The sequence below is a fragment of the Durio zibethinus genome, chromosome 4, assembly GCF_047325235.1.
Source record: "Durio zibethinus cultivar Kanyao isolate XHJ-2024 chromosome 4, ASM4732523v1, whole genome shotgun sequence".
Taxonomy (NCBI): domain Eukaryota; kingdom Viridiplantae; phylum Streptophyta; class Magnoliopsida; order Malvales; family Malvaceae; genus Durio; species Durio zibethinus.
The window spans coordinates 4,041,791-4,062,357 of NC_143165.1; the positions used below are offsets into that span (position 1 = coordinate 4,041,791).

The 20,567-nt window shown below is 33.2% G+C and overlaps 1 pseudogene across 1 annotated transcript; it reads left to right on the forward strand.

Moving 5' to 3' along the window:
* Positions 1-3,120: 3,120 nt before the first annotated feature.
* LOC111287859 (SCY1-like protein 2 A) lies at positions 3,121-19,633 on the forward strand (annotated as a pseudogene). The gene is made up of 8 exons (XR_016341312.1): positions 3,121-3,929; positions 6,230-6,334; positions 6,750-6,860; positions 7,633-7,815; positions 16,833-16,959; positions 17,523-17,584; positions 17,710-17,795; positions 18,608-19,633. The product of XR_016341312.1 is annotated as an SCY1-like protein 2 A (transcript).
* The last annotated feature ends 934 nt before the right edge of the window (positions 19,634-20,567 follow it).

Below are 20,567 nucleotides of genomic sequence, written 5' to 3' on the forward strand. Positions count from 1 at the left end.
ATCTCGACTCCTTCTCAATCTCATTCCCTTTTTCCTTTTGGTTTTTTTTATTTTTTTAAATCATGAAGCTTTAGGAGCTTAATGTTGGTAGTTACTTTTCAAGCCAAATCATTTTTAGTTAAAACATTATCATATTTGTGATATTTAGATATTTGATATCTAATAAAGGTCTTGATTGTTTTATTATTAAGTTTATATACATATATTTTTATCGTTGATGCTTACATGATAAAGTCTTTGAAATATAAATAAAACTTTGCAAAGAAATTACAATGAGATTATAATTATGATATTATCATTACATAAAAGCTATATGTACCAAAATAGTTCTTAGTCGATGCTTTATCAATAAGAGGGCTTTAAAAAAAACTATTGAGACTAACACATAATTATACTCTTACTTATAAAGCAAGCAACAGTTCTCATAGGTTGAAATTTGAATAAACTTGAGCTAATATATAGGCGTTTGTTACAAGAACAAGTTCACTAAACATGAGCTGAGATGAAAATGCTATATGATAGTTTACATAGTATCTATAACTACGTTATCATATGATGGTTGTATAAATGAATATTTGACTTGAAAATACTTATGATATTTATATGATGAATGCTATACTTTGACTTTACTTATAGTTCTAACTAAGTTTGCTCTAATCAAGTATAGTTTGGTATAACATGAGGTATATGAAGATGTATGGAGTAATCAAAATAAGATTTATCACCTTGTATGATCAAGAGAGTATATTAATTAGTCTTGATTGAATTTATTTGAGAAATATTTGATCAAAGTGAAATAAGAGTTTAAAATTGTACTAAAGCTTATTTGTGAGTTAATGTCAATGATAAGCTTAATATGATTGAAAAAGATTTAGTAGATACTAAACTATGCTTAATATTCAAGTAGAGATGCTTTGTGATAAAATGATATTAACCATACATCAAGACCATGCATGGATAAGTTGTCAAGCCATATTAACTTTCTTTAGTAATTGGAGTCATGACAATGTATCTAACATTGATCATGATCTATAAACATAAAATTGACTAATTAAAGAATTAGTGATGAAATCAAAAGGTTGATTCATTTAAGTCATATATAAAAGATTACAATCTTATGTTTATTATCAACATACTAAGAAATCTAATGTGTTACACACAATAAGATAATTGTAAAAAACTAAAATTGGGACAAAATAAGTTAAACTTAATTTGGTTTAGGTTAGACCCAAAGATAAAGAAAATGAACAAGAGACAATGTCTATTTGTTATGTACATTGGGCTAGCATAAGGGCTAATTGGGACTTATACAACCTATATACAACCCTAAGTTGGTTGTACCCTCATTTTATAAAAAGAACATTAGTCACCCTTCTTATAAGATGCTAGATGTAAAAATAAGTTAAAAGCAACTCAAAGAGAACAAACTTAAGACATAAGAAAAAAAGGTTTTTAAAGTACTCACTAACTATAACATAGGTTGTGTTCCTTCCATTTTTAAAGAAGGTTTTTTCACAAGTATTTATATAGATAACCATTAGAGGCTGCATGTTTGGACAACTTCTTGGCTTGCAAAAGAATTTAGTTGATCACTTGTTTAGAGTAAACCAAAGTCGACATTAGAGGTAACCACTTTTGGCTGAAAACCTATAAATGCTATGTTTGTATAATCTTATTGATTGATCTTGGTTTTAAGAAGTTAAAAATTTTAAAATTTTGCTGGTAAAACTTTGTATATTGATATATAATTTCATTCATTTAAAGCTCCAGCACATTCAATTAATTTTTTTTAATCTTTAAACAATATTTTTCAAAAAATTTGAGACTTTAAAAGATAATTTTGTCCTTTATTAAAAGTAAAAAATCTTGTTATGGGTTAATCGAGTGACTAATGTTACTTAATTGGGCTTGAACTAATGTTAACATGAACTTTAGAGAAGGCTACTTTAATATATTGTTATAGATATATATTGATAATATTTTTTTTAGATTTTGAATTCAATAGAATTTAAGTATATGATGACATAAGTATATAAGAATGAAGTATAAACGAATAGAATGTTTGATAAACAATTTGTGAACTTATTTTTTTTTTTTGTTTTGTTTATATTTGCTTATTAAAGCTCATTTGGATGAGTTTTTACTTTCGGTGTAATTCAATTAGGATGTCTAATTGAGCTGAGAGATTGTTTAGTAAATATAAGTGCAGTACAATTAAGTCATTTTAAACGTACTAAAGCCGTAAAATTGATTGGACCCATGAAGATCTAGTGAAAATTTTCATTCATATCGAAATTTAGCTTTCCTAAAATATCTCAGTTTTCTCATTTTTATTTCAATTTTACCCTTGAAACTATAGTATATGGATGAAAATGTCCTCGGCCCAGCTTTTCTTTTACCTTTTTTTTTAAAAATTTTTAAATAATTTTTTTAATTTAATAGAAATAAATAATAATTTATAATTTATAATAAACTAATTATCAACTAAATAACTTAATTTTTATTTATGTATTTATTCAAGTTCTAATTATTTATTTATTTTGGCGAATAAATTTATTTGGTTGATATCTTTTATTTAAAAAAATTAAATAACTCTAAATCTAAAGATTTTAATATTTATTACTTTAACATATACTAAAAATTTCATTGTAACCAAACTTGAATCTCATTATTATTTTTTGGTATAAAATAATTTTAGTAAATTTTAATTATTTATTAATTTCACAAATATAAAAATATAGTATAAATTTTATTATGTAGAGATTTTCACCTACCGTATTTAATGATTATATTTTCTTTTCACTACAATTTACCTCATAATTACAACTGTATTTGTATCAAAATATATTTTTTATTACTTATTTTAATTTTACCATTATAATTAATAATCTTATTATTATAATGATTAATCTCATCTCTAATATTATATTTAATTTTATCGAAACTAATCTTATTATCCATCTAAATAAATATTTAAACTAAACAAATAAATTAATAATTACAAGATAAATTTTAAAATTCATTTCATCATCATATTAAATTTTATTTATATTCAATTTATTTGTGAAAAATAATAAAGTATTCAACATATAATTTATGAACAGACTCAATTTTTATTGTATTACATTCGTTTATTAAGTTTCAAATCAATCAGGAAAAACAATTCCTTTATTAATTAAAAGAACAAATCGGAATCATAGTAAAATTCATTCTATAACATATTGAGTTAGTTTAGTATGCAAGGATAAATTAGAATTTAAAAGAAATTAACAAACGAAAGTCTCAGGAGACGAGGGAAGGCAAGCAAAGAAACATAGTTCTGATCCAAAGAAAGGAAAAGGCCATTTCTTCCTTTATTTGTTTCTTCCTCCTTCCTCTTCCGTAATTCAATTATTTTTTCTATAAATATATTAATAATTTCATTCATTTTCAAAAAAATGTCTATCAACATGAAAGCCCTAACCCAAGTTCTGGCGAAAACGGCCGCAGTAATCGAGAAAACTGTGCAATCAACCGTATAGGAGGTAACCGGACCCAAAGCTTTCCAGGACCATGAGCTCCTTGACCAGATCGGCTCGGCAGGGCCAGGCCTTGCCTGGAAGTTATACTAGGCCAAGGCGCGAGACGGAACGCGTCCCCACCAGTATCCCACTGTTTGCGTATGGGTGCTGGACAAGAAGGTTTTATCGGAGACTCGCGCCCGCGCAGGGCTGTCCAAGGTGGCGGAGGATTCATTCTTCTATCTGATACGGGCGGATGCAGCGAAGCTGGTGAAGCTGAGGCATCCAGGAGTGGTCCACGTGGTGCAGGCTTTGGATGAGAATAAGAATGCGATGGCGATGGTTACAGAGCCATTGTTTGCTTCGGTAGCTAATGCACTTGGGAATGTGGAGAATGTTGCCAAGGTTCCTAAGGATCTCAAAGGGATGGTACGTGCTTTCCTGTCTTTTTCTTAATTCAATTTGAATTTGGTTCAGTTTCACTTTTTGACTTACTGCAATGCTTGGTATCAATGATTGAATCTTAAATGGTTGTAGATCCAAATCTGTGAATCTATCTACCCAAACCAATTTGCATACTATGAATGTGAATTTTCAGTAATGTAGTTCTCTAGGATCAATTTTGTGCATGATGTTTGAATTGGAGTGGCTTTATCCAATTTAGTAGATTTACTATAAGTGGTGAATTGTAATTTCTTCTTAATTTACTAAATAATTGTTTCAAAGTTAGTCAATACACCTAATGTCAATTTTGGTACATAGATAATTTAGCAACGTGCTTTCTTTTGTTTTATATCAATAGAGTTGTGGAAGTATCTGACTTTTAAGAAAAACAGTTGTTAAAATTAAGGAATAGGCATTGTGGACTAGGAGTAACATCAGTTGCAAGTGCTGAAAGTGGGTTTGCTTGGTGATCAAACACTGTTCAATTTTAGTGTGATACTATATTTAGAGGCAAAAAGTGTCAGACAGCGAGGAAACGGGTTGCTGAAATTTTCTGCTTAATTTAATTCAAAATTTGGGAGGTTTGTTAGGAGGAATTGGTTAGAAAATATGTGCAATTTTTAGAGGGTCTAAAGGAGATAAGAAAAGTTGATTGCATATGAATTTGAGACAAGAAGGGGAAACTATGCTGTGCAATGTGTTTGCTGTACTTATTTCCTTACTTGAAGGAAATTTCCAAAAAACATGTATTTAAGTTCAACAACTTGTCAGTATTCTATGTCATCATAGAACTTGACTAAATCTGGAATTTCAAGATGGAGATAGGGAAAGACTTATTAATATAGATTGGATTAGGGATAAAATCTTTGAGTTTTAGAAAGTATAGTATGAATTTTCTACAATCAGGGTCTGTTTAGCAAAATAGAAATTTGCCAATACTCGTGGGTGGCCACTATAAACCATTTAATGAAGTATTGGATCAATGATCTCTGTAACTACCAAAAGATATTTTCCTTGAACCATTACTTCTTTGTTGTTGCAGAGCCCATAAACTGTTACCCTTGTTCATTAAAAAAAAAAAAAAAAAGGAAAAACCTAATTATAGCCCCTGGCTTCAAAAGACGAAATCTTTTATTTGAACAAGTTATTGATGCACTACTATTTTAATTATGAATTTGAAGTATTATAGAATTGGTACTTTGTAAAGGCTAAAGGGAAGTAAAGGAATGATCAATTGTTAGAAATTAGAATCTGAAACGCACCATTTGGAAAATTGAGAACAAAAAGCTTGATAGAATTTATGTAAAAATCATATTTAATGATTTTGTTCACAGATACTCCTAGATGGATAATGCCTTTTGTAATTAAGATGGAAAATGTTCACTCGCAAAGTTAGTGTCTATGATGATTCAACCTTGAGTAAAAGTATAGATAGGTCTAAAACTTAGTGCTTAATGTAACCCTTCAATGCCAACTTATGTTATGGCCGCTTCAATTTTAATTTCTTAATTGCTACATTAATTTTTTTTCTAAATTAAATAGGAAGGAAGCGCACAGAAATATAGTTTGAATTTAAGCTTAGGTTTTCACAATGCTTGATTGGTTGCATTTGATATGCCCAGTTATTTAACTTCCACTTGGTCACAACCTTAATGCATCCAACAGTATGTTGGAAAGTTTGGGTGTGGAAGAGTATAGAGTGAATGGGTGGAAAGATTACTAGAGTAGAGTTGAGTAGTACAAACAATATTTTTTTACCTTTTCTCATAGTGGAGAGAAGGCTAAAGTTTTAAGTTTAGGGGTAAAACTACTATAACCCATTTTGAGATTATTATTAAATTACATTTTTAATGGTTTAAAGGAATCACGTGCAGAAACTATTGTAGCAGAATACTTTAGAATCCTTTTGATTTTGTGGAATATAAAGTGACATTTTAAGGGGTTTAGTTTCACTGTCAAACTATATCCTCATCCTTTTAAGAAAAAGTTCCCAAATAGGATAATAGTAAAAATTTGGTCCCTTTCATTCTACTCTCCTCTAGTTCCGCTCTATGCGAACACATTGCAATAACATTGAGTTATTGCTAGGTTTGACATATTTCTTTCTTTTCAACATTGGATATGCTTGTGTCTTAGATTTGACATTTCTTTATATAAGATGAAAATGTTGTTCTTGAAAATTTAACTGGGAATGCTGAATGCTTGAATTATACACCATCATGTTATGTCTTCACCATCATATCCTTTATAATTATAGCAAGCTTAAAAGTGTTTTTGCTTCACAGGAAATGGGTTTGTTAGAGGTGAAGCATGGTTTGCTTCAGATTGCAGAATCCTTGGATTTTCTTCATAACAATGCACGTCTTATTTATTGGGCTATATCACCTGAGGTTACTTCTTTACCTTTTAATTTTTTTTTTTTTTTTTTTGTTTTTGTAAAAGTCTTTTCCTGATTTCTACTAATGTGACTGCTAATAATGCTTCGAACGCTTTATTTCCCTTTTCCGCGTAATTTTTTTTATGTGCTGTTATAAAGAACTAGTGGTAGTTTATGGGCTGTCCTCATGGAGTTATCCTCTTATTCCTTTTGTTTTTTTTTCAAAATTTTCATCCTTCTTAATTTTTAGTAGGTTAGGCCTTCAATTCCATTGTACATTTTTGTTTCCTTTTTTTTTTTTTTTTATAATTTGTCAATCATTGAAAAGAGATTATTATGTGCCCCTTGAGACTCAAGGATAGATCATTGTGGGTAGGGAATATAACTGCTGTATAGGTTTGTCTAACTACTGAGATTGTACTTTGCAGAATGTCCTAATTACGTCATGTGGAACTTGGAAGCTTGTTGGGTTTGGTTTTGCTATCTCAACAGATCAGGCCTCTAGTGATTTGGCTAATGTGCAGGCCTTCCATTATGCTGTAAGTGAAACTATTGATATTTTAAGGGTTTAGTTCAAGTGGTAAGGTTGGTGGAGTTTGGAAAGAATTGCTAGGTTTGAGCCGTAGTACTCTTTCTTTTACCCAAAGAAAAAATGAGAATGTGAAAAACTCCTTATGCTTGACACAACTGAAATCAAAACATGAAACAAGGGAAACAAATATGAAGAAAAACTCATTTGCTCTAGCTATTCCAACAGATGTGGGCATGTAGGTTTGACCATCCAAATATAAGGAAAAGCATGAAAAATTTGAACGTAGCCATGTCGGGCACATGTGCATATCTGACGCTCATCCTTGATTGTAAGTAACATAGTCTAGTTCACTATTGATAATTTACTAAATGTTATGCCATCTTTCATTAGTTAGCCTTAGCAATGTGGATATGAATGTCATGTGTGTTTTTATGTCGTAATAGGATACGTGATAGATGCAGTATATGGTCATACAAGATTATCTTATTTATTGCTGTTTGTGCATTTTGGAATACCATTTTAACTCCTTTCTTTAGCCACCTTATTGGCTTTGGTGTCAATGCTTCTATTCTATGTAATTTTCTTTCTACTTTTTAGGCTTTGCTTTCTTCTGTGTTTTATTCTTTTTGACTTGTTGGCTATGTGGTGTTTTCTCTTTGAAATATGAGATGCTCGTTATGATATTTTATCCATTCATTCATCATGACGGATGGATTTAACATGTTTGCAATAATGATCCATATTTAGCTATTATATTCTGATTTGTATGGTTTGTGCAGGAATATGATATTGAAGATTCTGTCATGCCTCTTCATCCAACGTTTAATTACTCTGCACCTGAATTGGTTTGTAGTAAAGCATCTTCAGCTGGATGTTCTTCTGATATTTTCAGTTTTGGATGCCTTGCCTACCACTTAATTGCTCGAAAGCCTTTGTTCGACTGCCACAATAATGTCAAGATGGTACTTACTAATTTAAAATTTTATCCTTCTGCCATTGCCAATAAAATTGATCCAGTTTTTGTTTTCTTTAAAAAAAAAAAAAACTACTTTCCTGTCATGTTTATATTCTGGCAAGTTTTCTCTTCATTGTGGCTGCCTGTGACCTGTTGTTTTTGATAGAAAAAGAAATTCATTAAGATCAACTTAAATCAGGATTACAAAGGAGATAGGGGGAGATACCTACCAGAACCAATATTCCCCTACATCACATGTACCTTTAGCCAAATTTTGAGCAAAGAGATTAGAACTTCTCCTAAGATGAGAGAACTGACATCTACTACATTCCAAAGATGAATCCAAAATGTATGAAATAATACCACTCCATTCCCAAGAAGGTTGATCTCTGTTTAGCAATTTCCTTGATAGCCTGCATTGAATCACTTTCAAAGCATACAGGCATAAATCCATGTTTCCTTGCCACCTCTACACCGTAAAGAATGGCCTTCAATTCTTCAAGGAAGGGGGAATTGATCTGGTCGTTTTTAGTAACAGCACAAAACGATACAATGCCTCCTGAATCTCATGTGACAGCTCCCAACATTGCACTTCTGTCATCAGAATTATAAGCTGCTTCCACATTGACTTTGATCAAACCTACAGGAGGAGGAAGCCATCAATTCTCACCTGACTCAACCCTTCCATCCATTTCCTGCACTCCCTGCATCATTTGGAGCTCCTTCACTAGTCTGCTTGCAGATAAGCTAACAGCCATTGGTAATGTGCAAGCAAGCATTATCGTGAAAGCTACCATTCTTGTTAATTCATATTAGCCAAGATATATTCATACCCAAGCTGCTTGCATGAGACAAGTAAAACTCCCAAAAATCTGTAGATGACAGCCATGAATTAGCAAATGATTTTACCCATGAACATACCTCTCTCCTTACTGCTTTGATAAATTCAGATTAAGAAAAATGCAGAGATTCATGTTGTACAGCAGAAACACAACATGATACTTCAATCTGAATACGTCCCCAGATCTTCTCCTTTTATCTTCAAGAATCCTGCATCAGGAAATAGGAATTAATATCATGATAGTGTAAGCTGCACTATGAAATTATCTGAACATTCTATTGTTTTAGTGGAAATCAACATTTTGCCATGAATGTGATGAACAATGAATTTTCTCAGCATACCATCATACATCTCAAAACTAACAATTCACATACCAACAATCTGGAGAGGTGAAGCAGCACCTAAGAAAGCTATTTTTCAATGGTTTCATAGGTAACAAACCTCTCCCTCTTACCACACATGTGATAACATATTAGCTTGTCAAGAACTCAAAGTTTTTTCAGAGGTAATAGTAATAACTAAACCATCTTTCTTGGAATTGCAAACTCTAACTATGTTAGCTTCATCATTCGACTTATCATCCTTGAGTTTAGGATCGTTCCACCTAACATGACCATCTCTCCACACTTGAAACGTGTCACTGTCCTTTTTGAATTTGACTTAGATTTAGTCTCACCTCGATCACCACTCCTTCCTGACCTTTTTCCTTGCCTTACTAACCCATGGCAATCATCAATATTAGTATTCCTTTGTTCCTCCATCACCTTGTTTTTCAACTCCTTTTAGTTCAAAGAAGCTTTGACATCCTCCAAGGACATCAAAGTTATTCCTTCCATACATCAACAAAGTGCTCATTTGAAGGTGGCAATGAACATGAGTAAAAAAATCTGATCTTCATCTTCAGTTTTGACCTCAATATTTCTCAAGTGTAAAATTACTTTATTGAACTCTTGAGATGGTCTTTTAAGATGTACATTCTTTCAAAGTCCATATAAACCTCTACTTCAAATAAAGCTGATTGCTGAGGGCTATGGTCAAATAAATATTCTTAAGCTTTTGCCATAACCAATCAAGAGTTATTTCATCTTGTACCTCCAAAAGAAGTTCTTATGATAAAACAGAACTCATCACGCTCAAAGCATGATTCTAGTAGTCTTTCTTATCTCCTTCGCTCATCGTTATTAGTAGCTTACTTTTGCCTTCCAATTAATTTGATCACCCTTTTTGTATAAGAACAACTCTGATCTTTACATGCCAAAGACTAAAATCTTTTCTACCATGGAATTTCTTGATATTAGAAGCCATGACTAAGAGCAAGATCAATCAATTTTTATGAAAATTGCTCTGAATACTTGTTTGATTTAGACACTATTCCAAACCACAGTTGCAACAGAAAGCGATCAAATTAACCAAACTTAGAAATTAGAATAATTGCAGTAAGAAAACAAAAAATCATGAAACGGTAAAGGAGAGCACCACCATAGACATGGTTCGTGAGCACAACAAAGAAGATATTTATTCCCTATGCCCATGAGCACAACAAAGAAGAAATTCACTATCAAAGGTTTGAGATTACAATCATAAAGCTCTTATCAAAACCAACTTGCAATCAATCTTTTATCTCTAGTCACTCACTTAGGATATTTATGTGTTCCTCGCTTTCTTGATGCCACAGAACCAAACCCCCAAAAGAACACTTTTATACCAACTTTAGGCAAACCATAAAGCTAGTCTTGGGCCTAAAAATATAGATATTAAATGGGCTTAAGTGATGCTAGTAATGGGGTTTAATATTTTGGAGGTTATTTGCATAAGAAAACTCACTAAAAAGATAACTCATAAGAATGTGAATAATAACTGAATATTGTTAGTGGATTAAATGAATAGAAGTTCACCACCAAGACCAGACACTAAGGGATACAAAAACACCACCTTAAGAACTCTAATCAAAGATACAGAACTATAGAAGTTCACCAATCTAGGAAATCCATCTAAGAGATACAGGACTTGAGAATAATTTAACAATTGCTTAAGGTTAAACAAACACTACTTTGCCTAATACAAGCAATAACTAAAAATAAATAGGCTTAGAACATCTCTCCAAGTATGGGAATTTCAAAGACTGCTTGTTTCTTGGGTTGTTGAATTGATGGAATTGTTTTCAATCTTGTCTTACTAAAATGGTACCTAAAATGATGCGATTTGCATGTGAACACAATAGCATGTAGTTTGAACACAATAACTTATATGTAAACATAATTAGCTGCTACCTAAAATTATGGGACTTACTTTGAACATAATTATCTGTAGTATGAACACAATTTACTACCTATTTTCTCATGCCAATTGCAGCGTTGTACATTGACAATGTGCTTAATATTTGGTGTCATGAATCTTACCATAATCCCATTCTTCTTCATACTCTCTTTTTTCAGCTAGTGTAAATACAATCTTTCTATTCCAACCCACCTTATCTTTGCATTTGTTAAGTGGATTAGGACCAAGGATAGACCCATCTTCACTTAGAATAAATTTTCCTTATTCTCAGCCCCAGTTGTAAAATGTGTTGACACTTTGGTGTCAATTTTTTCTGGTTGGAAAAGACTTGTCCTCAAGTTTGAATTAGTCTCGTTGCCATGGTAAGGTGATAAATCAGCAACATTGAAGGTGGCAAATATTCCATAAGTGTTGGGAAGCTCTATCTTTTAGGAATTCTCCCCAATGCGTTGGAGAACTCTAAATGGACCATCTGCCTTGTTGTAACTTGCCAAACTTTCTTGGTGGAAATTTCTCTTTTCTCAAGTGAATCCACATTAAGTCACTTTCTCTGAACTCCATATGTTTTCGATACTTGCTTGTTACCCTTTTATTTTTCTCATTTTGCTGCAAAATCCTAGCTCTCACTTGTTCATGTAGCCATTTGATACCCTTAACTATTTCCTTTGCATCTCCACTAAATTGTTGATTAATAGGGAGAGGAATAAATCTAAAGGGCTGATTGGATTCTTACCCCACACCACCTTAAAAGGGCTACAACCAGTAGTTTGGCTTGGTGAGCGGTTGTAAGTAAACTTTACTTGAGGTAAAATAAGATCCCATTGCTTGATGTTCTTCCCCACATAAATTCTTAAAAGGTTACCCAAGCTACCGTTTGATTTGAGGATGATGACAAATGCTATAATTAAGGCTAGTGATAAGTTTCCTACAATGGTGCACCAAAAATGACCTAAGAACTTGGAACCTTGATCGAACATCATGGATTTTGGAACACCTTGTAACTCCACGCTCTCTCTAAAATACCAATAAAAACCATGACAAGCATCTATGGTTTTGTTACAAGGAATAAAATTTACCATTTTGGAGAAACGATCCACAACCACCATGATGGAATCTTTGTTCCGTTGAGTTCTTGGCAATCACACTACAAAGTCCAAGCTGACATCCTCCCAAAGAACACAGGGTACAGGTAGTTGGGTGTATAGTCTAATGTTTTGGCTGTGACTATTGGCAAGGTGACATACCATACATTGCTCAAGATGCTTCATAACATCCATTTCCATTTTTTCCAATAGAAGCTGTCTTGTATCAGAGCAAGGGTTTTATCCCTTCCTAAATGTTCTCCCAATGCACCATCATGAGTTTCAGTGATAATGGCTTGTCTTAGAGAGCATTGAGGACTACATAGGCAATTAGCTTTAAAGAGATAGCTATCATGCAGCATAAACTGACTATGTGAACCATGCTCACATTGCTTCCAAATCCTTAGGTCATGATACCATGGCCTTCCAAGCAGTAAATGGCAAGCATCCATAGGGGCTACATCACACCATACTTCATCCTTATAGTGTTTCTCTATAGAGAATGGCACCAAACAGTGTTTGTTGACCTCGATCTCATTTCCTCTTTGCAACCATGACAACTTGTAGAGATGAGGATGTTCCATGGGTTTTAGATCTAACTGTTGCACCAAGAGAATGGACACCACATTCTCAAAATTGCCACTATCACTAATCACATCACATGCCTTTTTATGAGCAATGCACTTAGTGTGGAATTCACTCTTGTGCAACCAGTCTTCTTCCTTTACATGCGTGTCACTCAAGCTGTATTGTATAACAAGTGAGGATTCAAGATCACTATAGGTCTTCTCTCTTTAAGATCCTAGGGTTCTTCCACTAGTTCTCCTTTAGCTTTTTCAAGATATTCATCTTCAACCAACTTAATGATCTTGTGGTTTGGACATGTAGAGTCTATGTGCCCAAGTCCTTGGCACTTGAAGCATCTTTGGATTTGAGTGTTGGCAGCACTAGATTGTGGTTTGTTGGAAGTGGCTCCTTTTTTCTGTAGGGGTAGCTTTGAAGGGGGTTTGGTAGAAACATTGGTCTTAGACGTGCTTTCCTTATTAATGTAGTTCTCCTGTGACCCCAAGCCTCGAACTACTACTACGAGTCTCTTTTTGACACCTTTTCACCTTAAGGGCTAGCTTGCACACATCATTAAAAGTCTAATATGGTTGTGGTTGCACCACTTTAGAAATTTCATACTTTAGGCCTCCAAGGTAGCGTGAGATGGTCTATTCTTCTTGCTCCTCCAATTCACACTTCAACATGAGGTGGCTAAATTTTGTTGTGTATTCTTTCACCGAAAGATCCCTTTGCTTCAAATATGGAGTTTAAGGAAGAAATCTTGGTGAAAATTGTTTGGAAAGTATTTCCTTTTCAACTCTCGTTTCATCTTATCCCAAGTTGTAATTTTGCTCCTGCCTTCTCTTTCTCGTTGCTTTTCCAAGGTCTCCCACCAAAGTGAGGCATGCTTTCGAAGCTTGGTATTCACCAACTTGATGTTATAGTGTTCTAGAGTATCATGATATTCAAATATTCATTCCACCGTGTGCAACCGATCAAGGAATTCTTCTAGCTAAATCTTCCCTTCAAACTCAGGAATTTTTGTCTTCGAGTTGAACATGTTATGTTGAGGTTGGTTTTTGCATAGGTATTCTTTTACATTTTTGGGAGGTGGTGGAGTGATATGTTGTGAATCACGATTGTTTGCATGGTGGAAAAGGTTGAATTCATCTTCTTTATCACCATTTCTCTTTTCATGTTACTTTGCCTCCTTACGTTTTTCATGATAACGAAGCTGCTATTGTAGTCGTAGAATTTGTTGCCGCATCTTTTTAAGGACATCATCTTTTGGGTCGGCATTTGTAGCTACTGTAATGTCTGTGTTAACTTCCACATCTTTTGTTGGTGCTTGACAATGATGACTTGTCATAGCTTTCTGATACCAATCTGATGCTGGTAATGGGGTTTGATATTTTGAAATTTATTTGCAACAGAAAACTCATTAAAAAGATAACTCACAAGAATGTGAATAATGACTGAATATTGTTAAAGGGTTAGAAGTTCACCACCAAAACTAGACACTAAGAATATGGAAACGCTACCCTAAGAACTCTAATCAAGGATATAGAACTATAGAAGTTGACCACTTAGGAAATCCACCTAAGAGATACAGAACTTGAGAATAACATAAAAGATTGCTTAAGGTTAAACAAATTCTACTATGCTTAATATAAATACTAACTGAAAATAAATAAGCTTGGAACATCTCTCCAAGCTTGGGTTGCTGAATTGCTGGAATTGTCTTCAATCTTGTCTTGCTAAAATAGTGTCTAAAACGATAGGATTTGCATGTGAACACAATAACTGTAATGTGAACACAATTAGCTGCTCTCTAAAATTATGGAATTTCCATGTGAATACAATAATCTATAGTGTGAACACAATTGGCTGCCCATTTACTCATGCAAATTATAGCCTTGCACTTAATATTTGGTGTCATGAATCTGACCATAATCCCATCCTTTTTCGTACTCATTTTTTAGTTAGGATGAACATAATCTCTCTATTCTAGCCCATCTTATTTCTGCATTTGTTTAGTAGATTAGGATCAAGGATAGGCCTTTGGAATAAATTTTTCATATTCTCAGCCCAAGTTGTAAAATGTGTTGACACTTCAGTGTCAATTTCCCCTGGTTGGAAAAGAATTGTCCTCGAGTCTAAATTAGTCTTAAAAGGATCAATGCTTTCTAAGTTTGATGGCCCTATGGACGAATTTTATCACTAGTTTTAATTATAGTCCTTGTCCTAATCCTTAATGGATGTGATCAACCACAGCTTGGATAACATTTTAAGAAGTTATATGGGGAATAACATCAAGCAATGGGATCTTGTTTTACCTTAAGTAGAGTTTGCCTACAATCGTTTACTAAGCCAAACCACTGGTTGTAGCCCTTTTGAGGTGGTGTATGGTAAGAATCCAATCAAGCATTTAGATTTAGTTTCTTTTCCTTCTAATCAATAATTTAGTGGAGATGCGAAGGAAATAACTAAGGGTATCAAATAGCCACATAAGCAAGTGAGTTAGGATTTTGTAGCAAAATGAGAAATATAAAAGGGCAACAAACAAGCATTGAAGACATGTGGAGTTCAAAGAAGGTGATTTGGTGTGGATTCACTTATGGAAAGAGAGATTTCTACTATGGAAGTTTTGCAAGTTACAACTGAAGGTAGATGGTCCATTTAGAGTTCTTCAAAGGGAGAATGTCTGTAAGATAGAGCTTTCTGACACTATGGGGTATTTTCCACCTTCAATGTTGTTGATTTGTCGTCACCCTACAATGGCGAGGAGACTAATTAAGACTCGAGGACAAGTTTTTTCCAACCAAGGGACATTGACATCGGAGTGTTAATAGATTTTATAACTTGAGTTGAGAATAAGGAAAATTTATTAAAAGTGAAGATGGGCCTATCTAATCTTCTAAACAAATGCATAAATAAGGTGGTTTGTAATAGAGAGATTGTGTTCATACTAGTTGGAAAAGGAGATTATAAAGAAAGCTGAGATTATGGTAAGTTTCATGACACTAAATATTAAGCACATTGTCAATTTGCAAGGTTGTAATTTGCATGAGTAAATAGGTAGCCAATTGTGTTTACACTATAGATTATTGTGTTCAGATGTAAGTCCCATAATTTTAGGCAGCACATTATAGGTTATTGTGTTCACACTACAGTTTATTGTGTTCACACTACAGTTTATTGTGTTCACATGCAAATCTCATCATTTTGGACACCATTTTAGCAAAAAAAAACTATTGAAAACAATCCCATCAATTCAGCAACCCAAGAAAAAGGCAGTATTTGAAATTTCTATGCTTGGAGAGATGTTCCAATCCTATTTATTTTTAGTTATTGCTTGTATTAGGCAGAGTAGAGTTTATTTAACCTTAAGTAATCTTTTAGATTGTTCTCAAGTTCTATATCTCTCAAGTGAATTTCTTAGAGTGAACTTCTATAGTTATGTATCTTTGATTAGAGTTCTTAGGATGGTGTTTTTGTATCCAATGAATTCAGCAACCTAAGAAAAAAACAATTTTTGAAATTACCATGCTTGTAGAGATGTTCCAAGCCTATTTATTTTCAGTTATTGCTTGTATTAGGGAGAGTAGAGTTTGTTTAACCTTAAGCAATCTTTTAGATTGTTCTCAAGTTCTGTATCTCATAGGTGGATTTTCTAGAGTGAACTTCTATAGTTTTGTATCCTAATTAGAGTTCTTAGGGTGGTGTTTCTGTGTGTGTGGTGGTGAACTTTTATCTCTTTGATCCAATAACAATATTCAGTCATTATTCACATTCTTGTGAGTTATCTTTTTAGTGAGTTTTCTGTTGCAAATAACCTTCAAAATATCAAACCCTATTACCGGTATCATTAAGAATCAATGCACAAAATCAGACAGTTTCAATACCCATCCTAGCACACTTGGCAATAGGTATGGCTTTGCAGTGATGTTGGCAATGTTTCAAACATGCATGTGGCAAAATGAAAAAGCTTTTTCTTCTGCTGTCCATTTGTTACCTCATACAAATTAGAGAAGTATGTGTGCTGAAGACTGTTTTAGAGACATAGGAAATCAACAAGTTCAAATAAACATGTTGAAGGTATGTTCCTTTGCAGCATACTACACTTACACCATTCTTTCTTTTTCTCTATTTGTCTTTTTAAAATTTGTGTATGATAATGAAGTTAGCATATTAATATATTTCAGCTTCACTGTTCTTTACTCTTTTTAAATCTGTTTTATAGTACTAGTTGTTGATTGTTGTGTTTCTTTCCTGCAGTATATGAACACATTGACATACTTATCCAATGAAGCATTCTTCTCTATCCCACCAGAATTAATCCATGACTTACAGAGGATGTTCTCTGCAAATGAATCTATCAGGCGATCAGCACTGGATTTTACTGGTAATAATGGGAGGATTTTAGACCTTTTCATTTTTTTTATGTCCTCAAAGAAAGAAAACGAAAAGATTTTCGAATAGCGGAACTTGTTTCTGTTATGCAAGTTTATTTCGAGTTAAACAATTTTAAAAGTGTTTTGGGGTTTAATCATCTGTACTATGGGTTGTTATGCATGTTTAGTGACCATGGAGTTGCTGTGAAAAGCAATTAAGCATGTGTTAAAATCGCTGTTTGTTGTATAATATGAAATTCCTCTCAAAAGGCAGTGGCTTTGTTTTGAGTTGGATGCATGATGTTTGTGCTGCTAATGAAAGGCTTGGTTCCTTATTTCAAATATTCAAATTGTTGCATGATATATAAGTTTGTCTCATCTTAGATGGTCTTGTGCTCTCTCTCTCTCTCTTTTTGACATGCATAGTAGAGATTATTAGCTTGGATGATGTGTTAGTTAAATTAAAGCAAATGGCATGAAATATCCAGTCAGTTCCACATAGTTATTATTGAGCTGGCATTTAAACTCTACAATTTGGATTAATTTATTGGTTTTGAATGTATTGTATTTGCAGGTTCTGCATTTTTCCGGGATGATACTAGGTTGTGTGCTCTTTGCTTCCTTGACCACATGCTTGTATGCATTTTTATTTTTGCTTGTCGAACACGTGCTCATTGAATGCAGTCATCTAGAAGTAACTTGCTTGAAATAAGTGTTATGAAAATGCTAAATTCTTGAGTGACAATTTTGTTTCCTTTCAGGAAAGAGATAACATGCAGAAGTCTGAGTTTTTAAAAGCTTTATCTGAGATGTGGAAAGATTTTGACTCCATGTGTTGTGGTATAAGGTTTGAGATTTTATTTTCCCTCTCTTAAGTGCTGCGTTCCTAAGTTTGCTTAGTGTGTAAAACAAAATTGAATTTTAAGTACCATTTTAGTTATTAAACATGGGTCTGCCTTTAAGGATGTTTGGGAAACTAAATGAATAAATATTGGAAAACAGACTCGTGTTTCTTTTCTTAAAGTGATTTTTATATGTGCATTCTCCTTTCTTCCTCACAGCCTCTTTCACTCTCATGGGTGATGCATTTGATATTCTTCAAGATCTTCAAGCGTCATCTGTCTCCCTTTTTTATTCGTTGCTATTTCTAGTTCACCAACTCATAAATGGCTTGTTCTCTAAATTAACATTTTGATGGTTCTCTTAATTCAAAAGCAAAGACCCTGATCTGATGGGCAAATAAATTTACTCCTCAATAGCATTGGCTTCATTCCCATTTTATCATCATACTCGTGGGTGTTTAACCTATCATAGGTTACATTCAGTACCTTGAAAACCTTCATAGTGGATTTTAGCTTATTTCTTTTATTTTTTTTAGAACACTCTTAGGAAAGATAATCATGGTATAAAATGTTTTTAGTTCTCTGTTTGCTATTATATTGTTGCTGATTTCAATATATTGAAGGTGCTAACAATTAACAAAAGGTTATTTAAAATTATTTTTTATGCTGTATTGTGCAACAAGCTATTCTGCCTCATGGATTTTGTTAAGAGTATCTTTAAGCTATTTTTAGTGCCTTGCAGCCTTTTCAATTACCCATTTTAATATATTAAAATAGGAATTTGTATAACGTGAAATATGGATTTAGTATGATTTGAAACGTCTGTTTCTTGCCCTGCCGTTGACATTGATTGGCCTCCTCGTGCATCTTCAGGTTTTACTGCAGAATCAGGCAATGGTGAGAAGCAATTAAATGCTGGAACATCAGCGCCATCAAATTTTGATGACTTAGATCCTTTTGCTAACTGGCCTCCACGGCCTAGTGCCTCCTCAAATGATTCTGGGACCTTCAAGAATGGTACCCCAGGACCAGACACGACCAATTATGGATCGAGTTCTATTACAGATAACCCAAGCAACATGAACTACGAACAGACAACTGCAACAGTTGGGTCTTCAGCAGCCAAAATTTTGGGGAGATGCTAACCTAGTCATGGGACTTCTACTTCGAATGTAAGTATTTTGAACAGTGGGGGTTTCCAGAACGCTATTGGATTCTTGAAACCAGGGGATTTCAGCTTTAATGAGTTCTTCATACTGTAATCGGAAATCAGCAGATCTTGGGTCTATATTTGGTTCTAGCAAGAATGAGCAGACTGCTCCAAAACTTGCACCACCACCCTCAACTGCTGTGGGTAGAGGAAGAGGCCGAGGAAGGGGCGCAAGTTCAGCTCTAAGGGCTACTCATTCCAAACCAACATCCGAACAGCCACCTCTTTTGGATTTACTTTGATAGGTGGGCGTCGTTTTTGTTAGAGCAATTAAGAGTCAAGCCTTGATACAGCTGCCATCCCAGGTCGTATAGAGCTTTGCCAGATTCTGCCATAAACTATTGGTTTGAATGTAAATTTATTCTTGTCGGGATGACAGTAGTCGTGAGCATTGTGGATGGCATTGTTTGTTATATCATAGCTTTGTTATGGGCTTGTTTGTAGCTTATTGTAATTGAGATCAATGTAACACGGTACGTGTTTTTATGTTATGAAATTTTGTGTTACCTCAATTAGTGTGGTTTCTTGAATTTTATTTTTTGGACATCTGCAGTTGCAGAGTGTAATTGTTGAAACATTTCACTGATTTGACTGGGAATTATTAACTAATAAAGGAAGTTGAAGTATTTGAAAGTTTGAGACCTTAATTTTGGTTATGAAGGGGAAGTATTCGAAAGCAATGCAGGGGAGAAAATGATGGATTTTGTTGGAATTGTGGGTAAGTGCAAAAGATCAATAATTATTTTAGTATTATTTTATAAGTAATGAAAGTGTAGCTAAAGCAGTACATTTAATTGATGATATAACCAATCAATATCTAAGAGAATAGGCCGTAAAAATATGGTTACTAAATAGTCATTTTAAGGAATGGCTCAATGACATAAGGGCAATGTTGTCCTTTTAAGTTGAACCGAGGCATTTTTTATAAGGCCTCCTAAATGCATCACAAATTTTTTTTTATACACTCAAAATTTTCTTTCAAAAGTACCCATATAACAAATACTAATTTTAACTTTTATTAAATGCTAAAAATACCTTCAATAGCTTATATATTCCAAAATCACTTTCGTATATCTCAAAAATAGATTTTCAAGAATTATATTGTATTCATGGTAATTCATTTTTGAGAAAGAAATATGATTAACAAAAATAAATTTTTAAGAATTTTCTTGTATTCTCGAAAATTTATTTTTAAAAGTACATAAATTTTTGTTTAAATAAATAAATTTATTTAATTATATCGTTTAATTTTAATTTAAATAAAATAAATATATTTAATCTTAAAATAAATAATACTAAAATAAATAAGTTTCTTCATCAATGTCTGGTATGAGAAAATCGGATATGCTAGAATCTCCAAACATCTTTAATAATTTCTTCAAGGTGTGGCTTAATTCCTACAATAAGGACTTCTAATTTTTAGGCCACTGATAATGTCATCAGTAGACTGACAAATTCAATAGTAAGGACTGGTGGCTAAAAAATTAGAGATCTTTATTGTCTGATTTACCAGTCTACTGATGACATTGTTAGGGTCAATGTTTTGTAGGGTGTTCAACTTGGACTA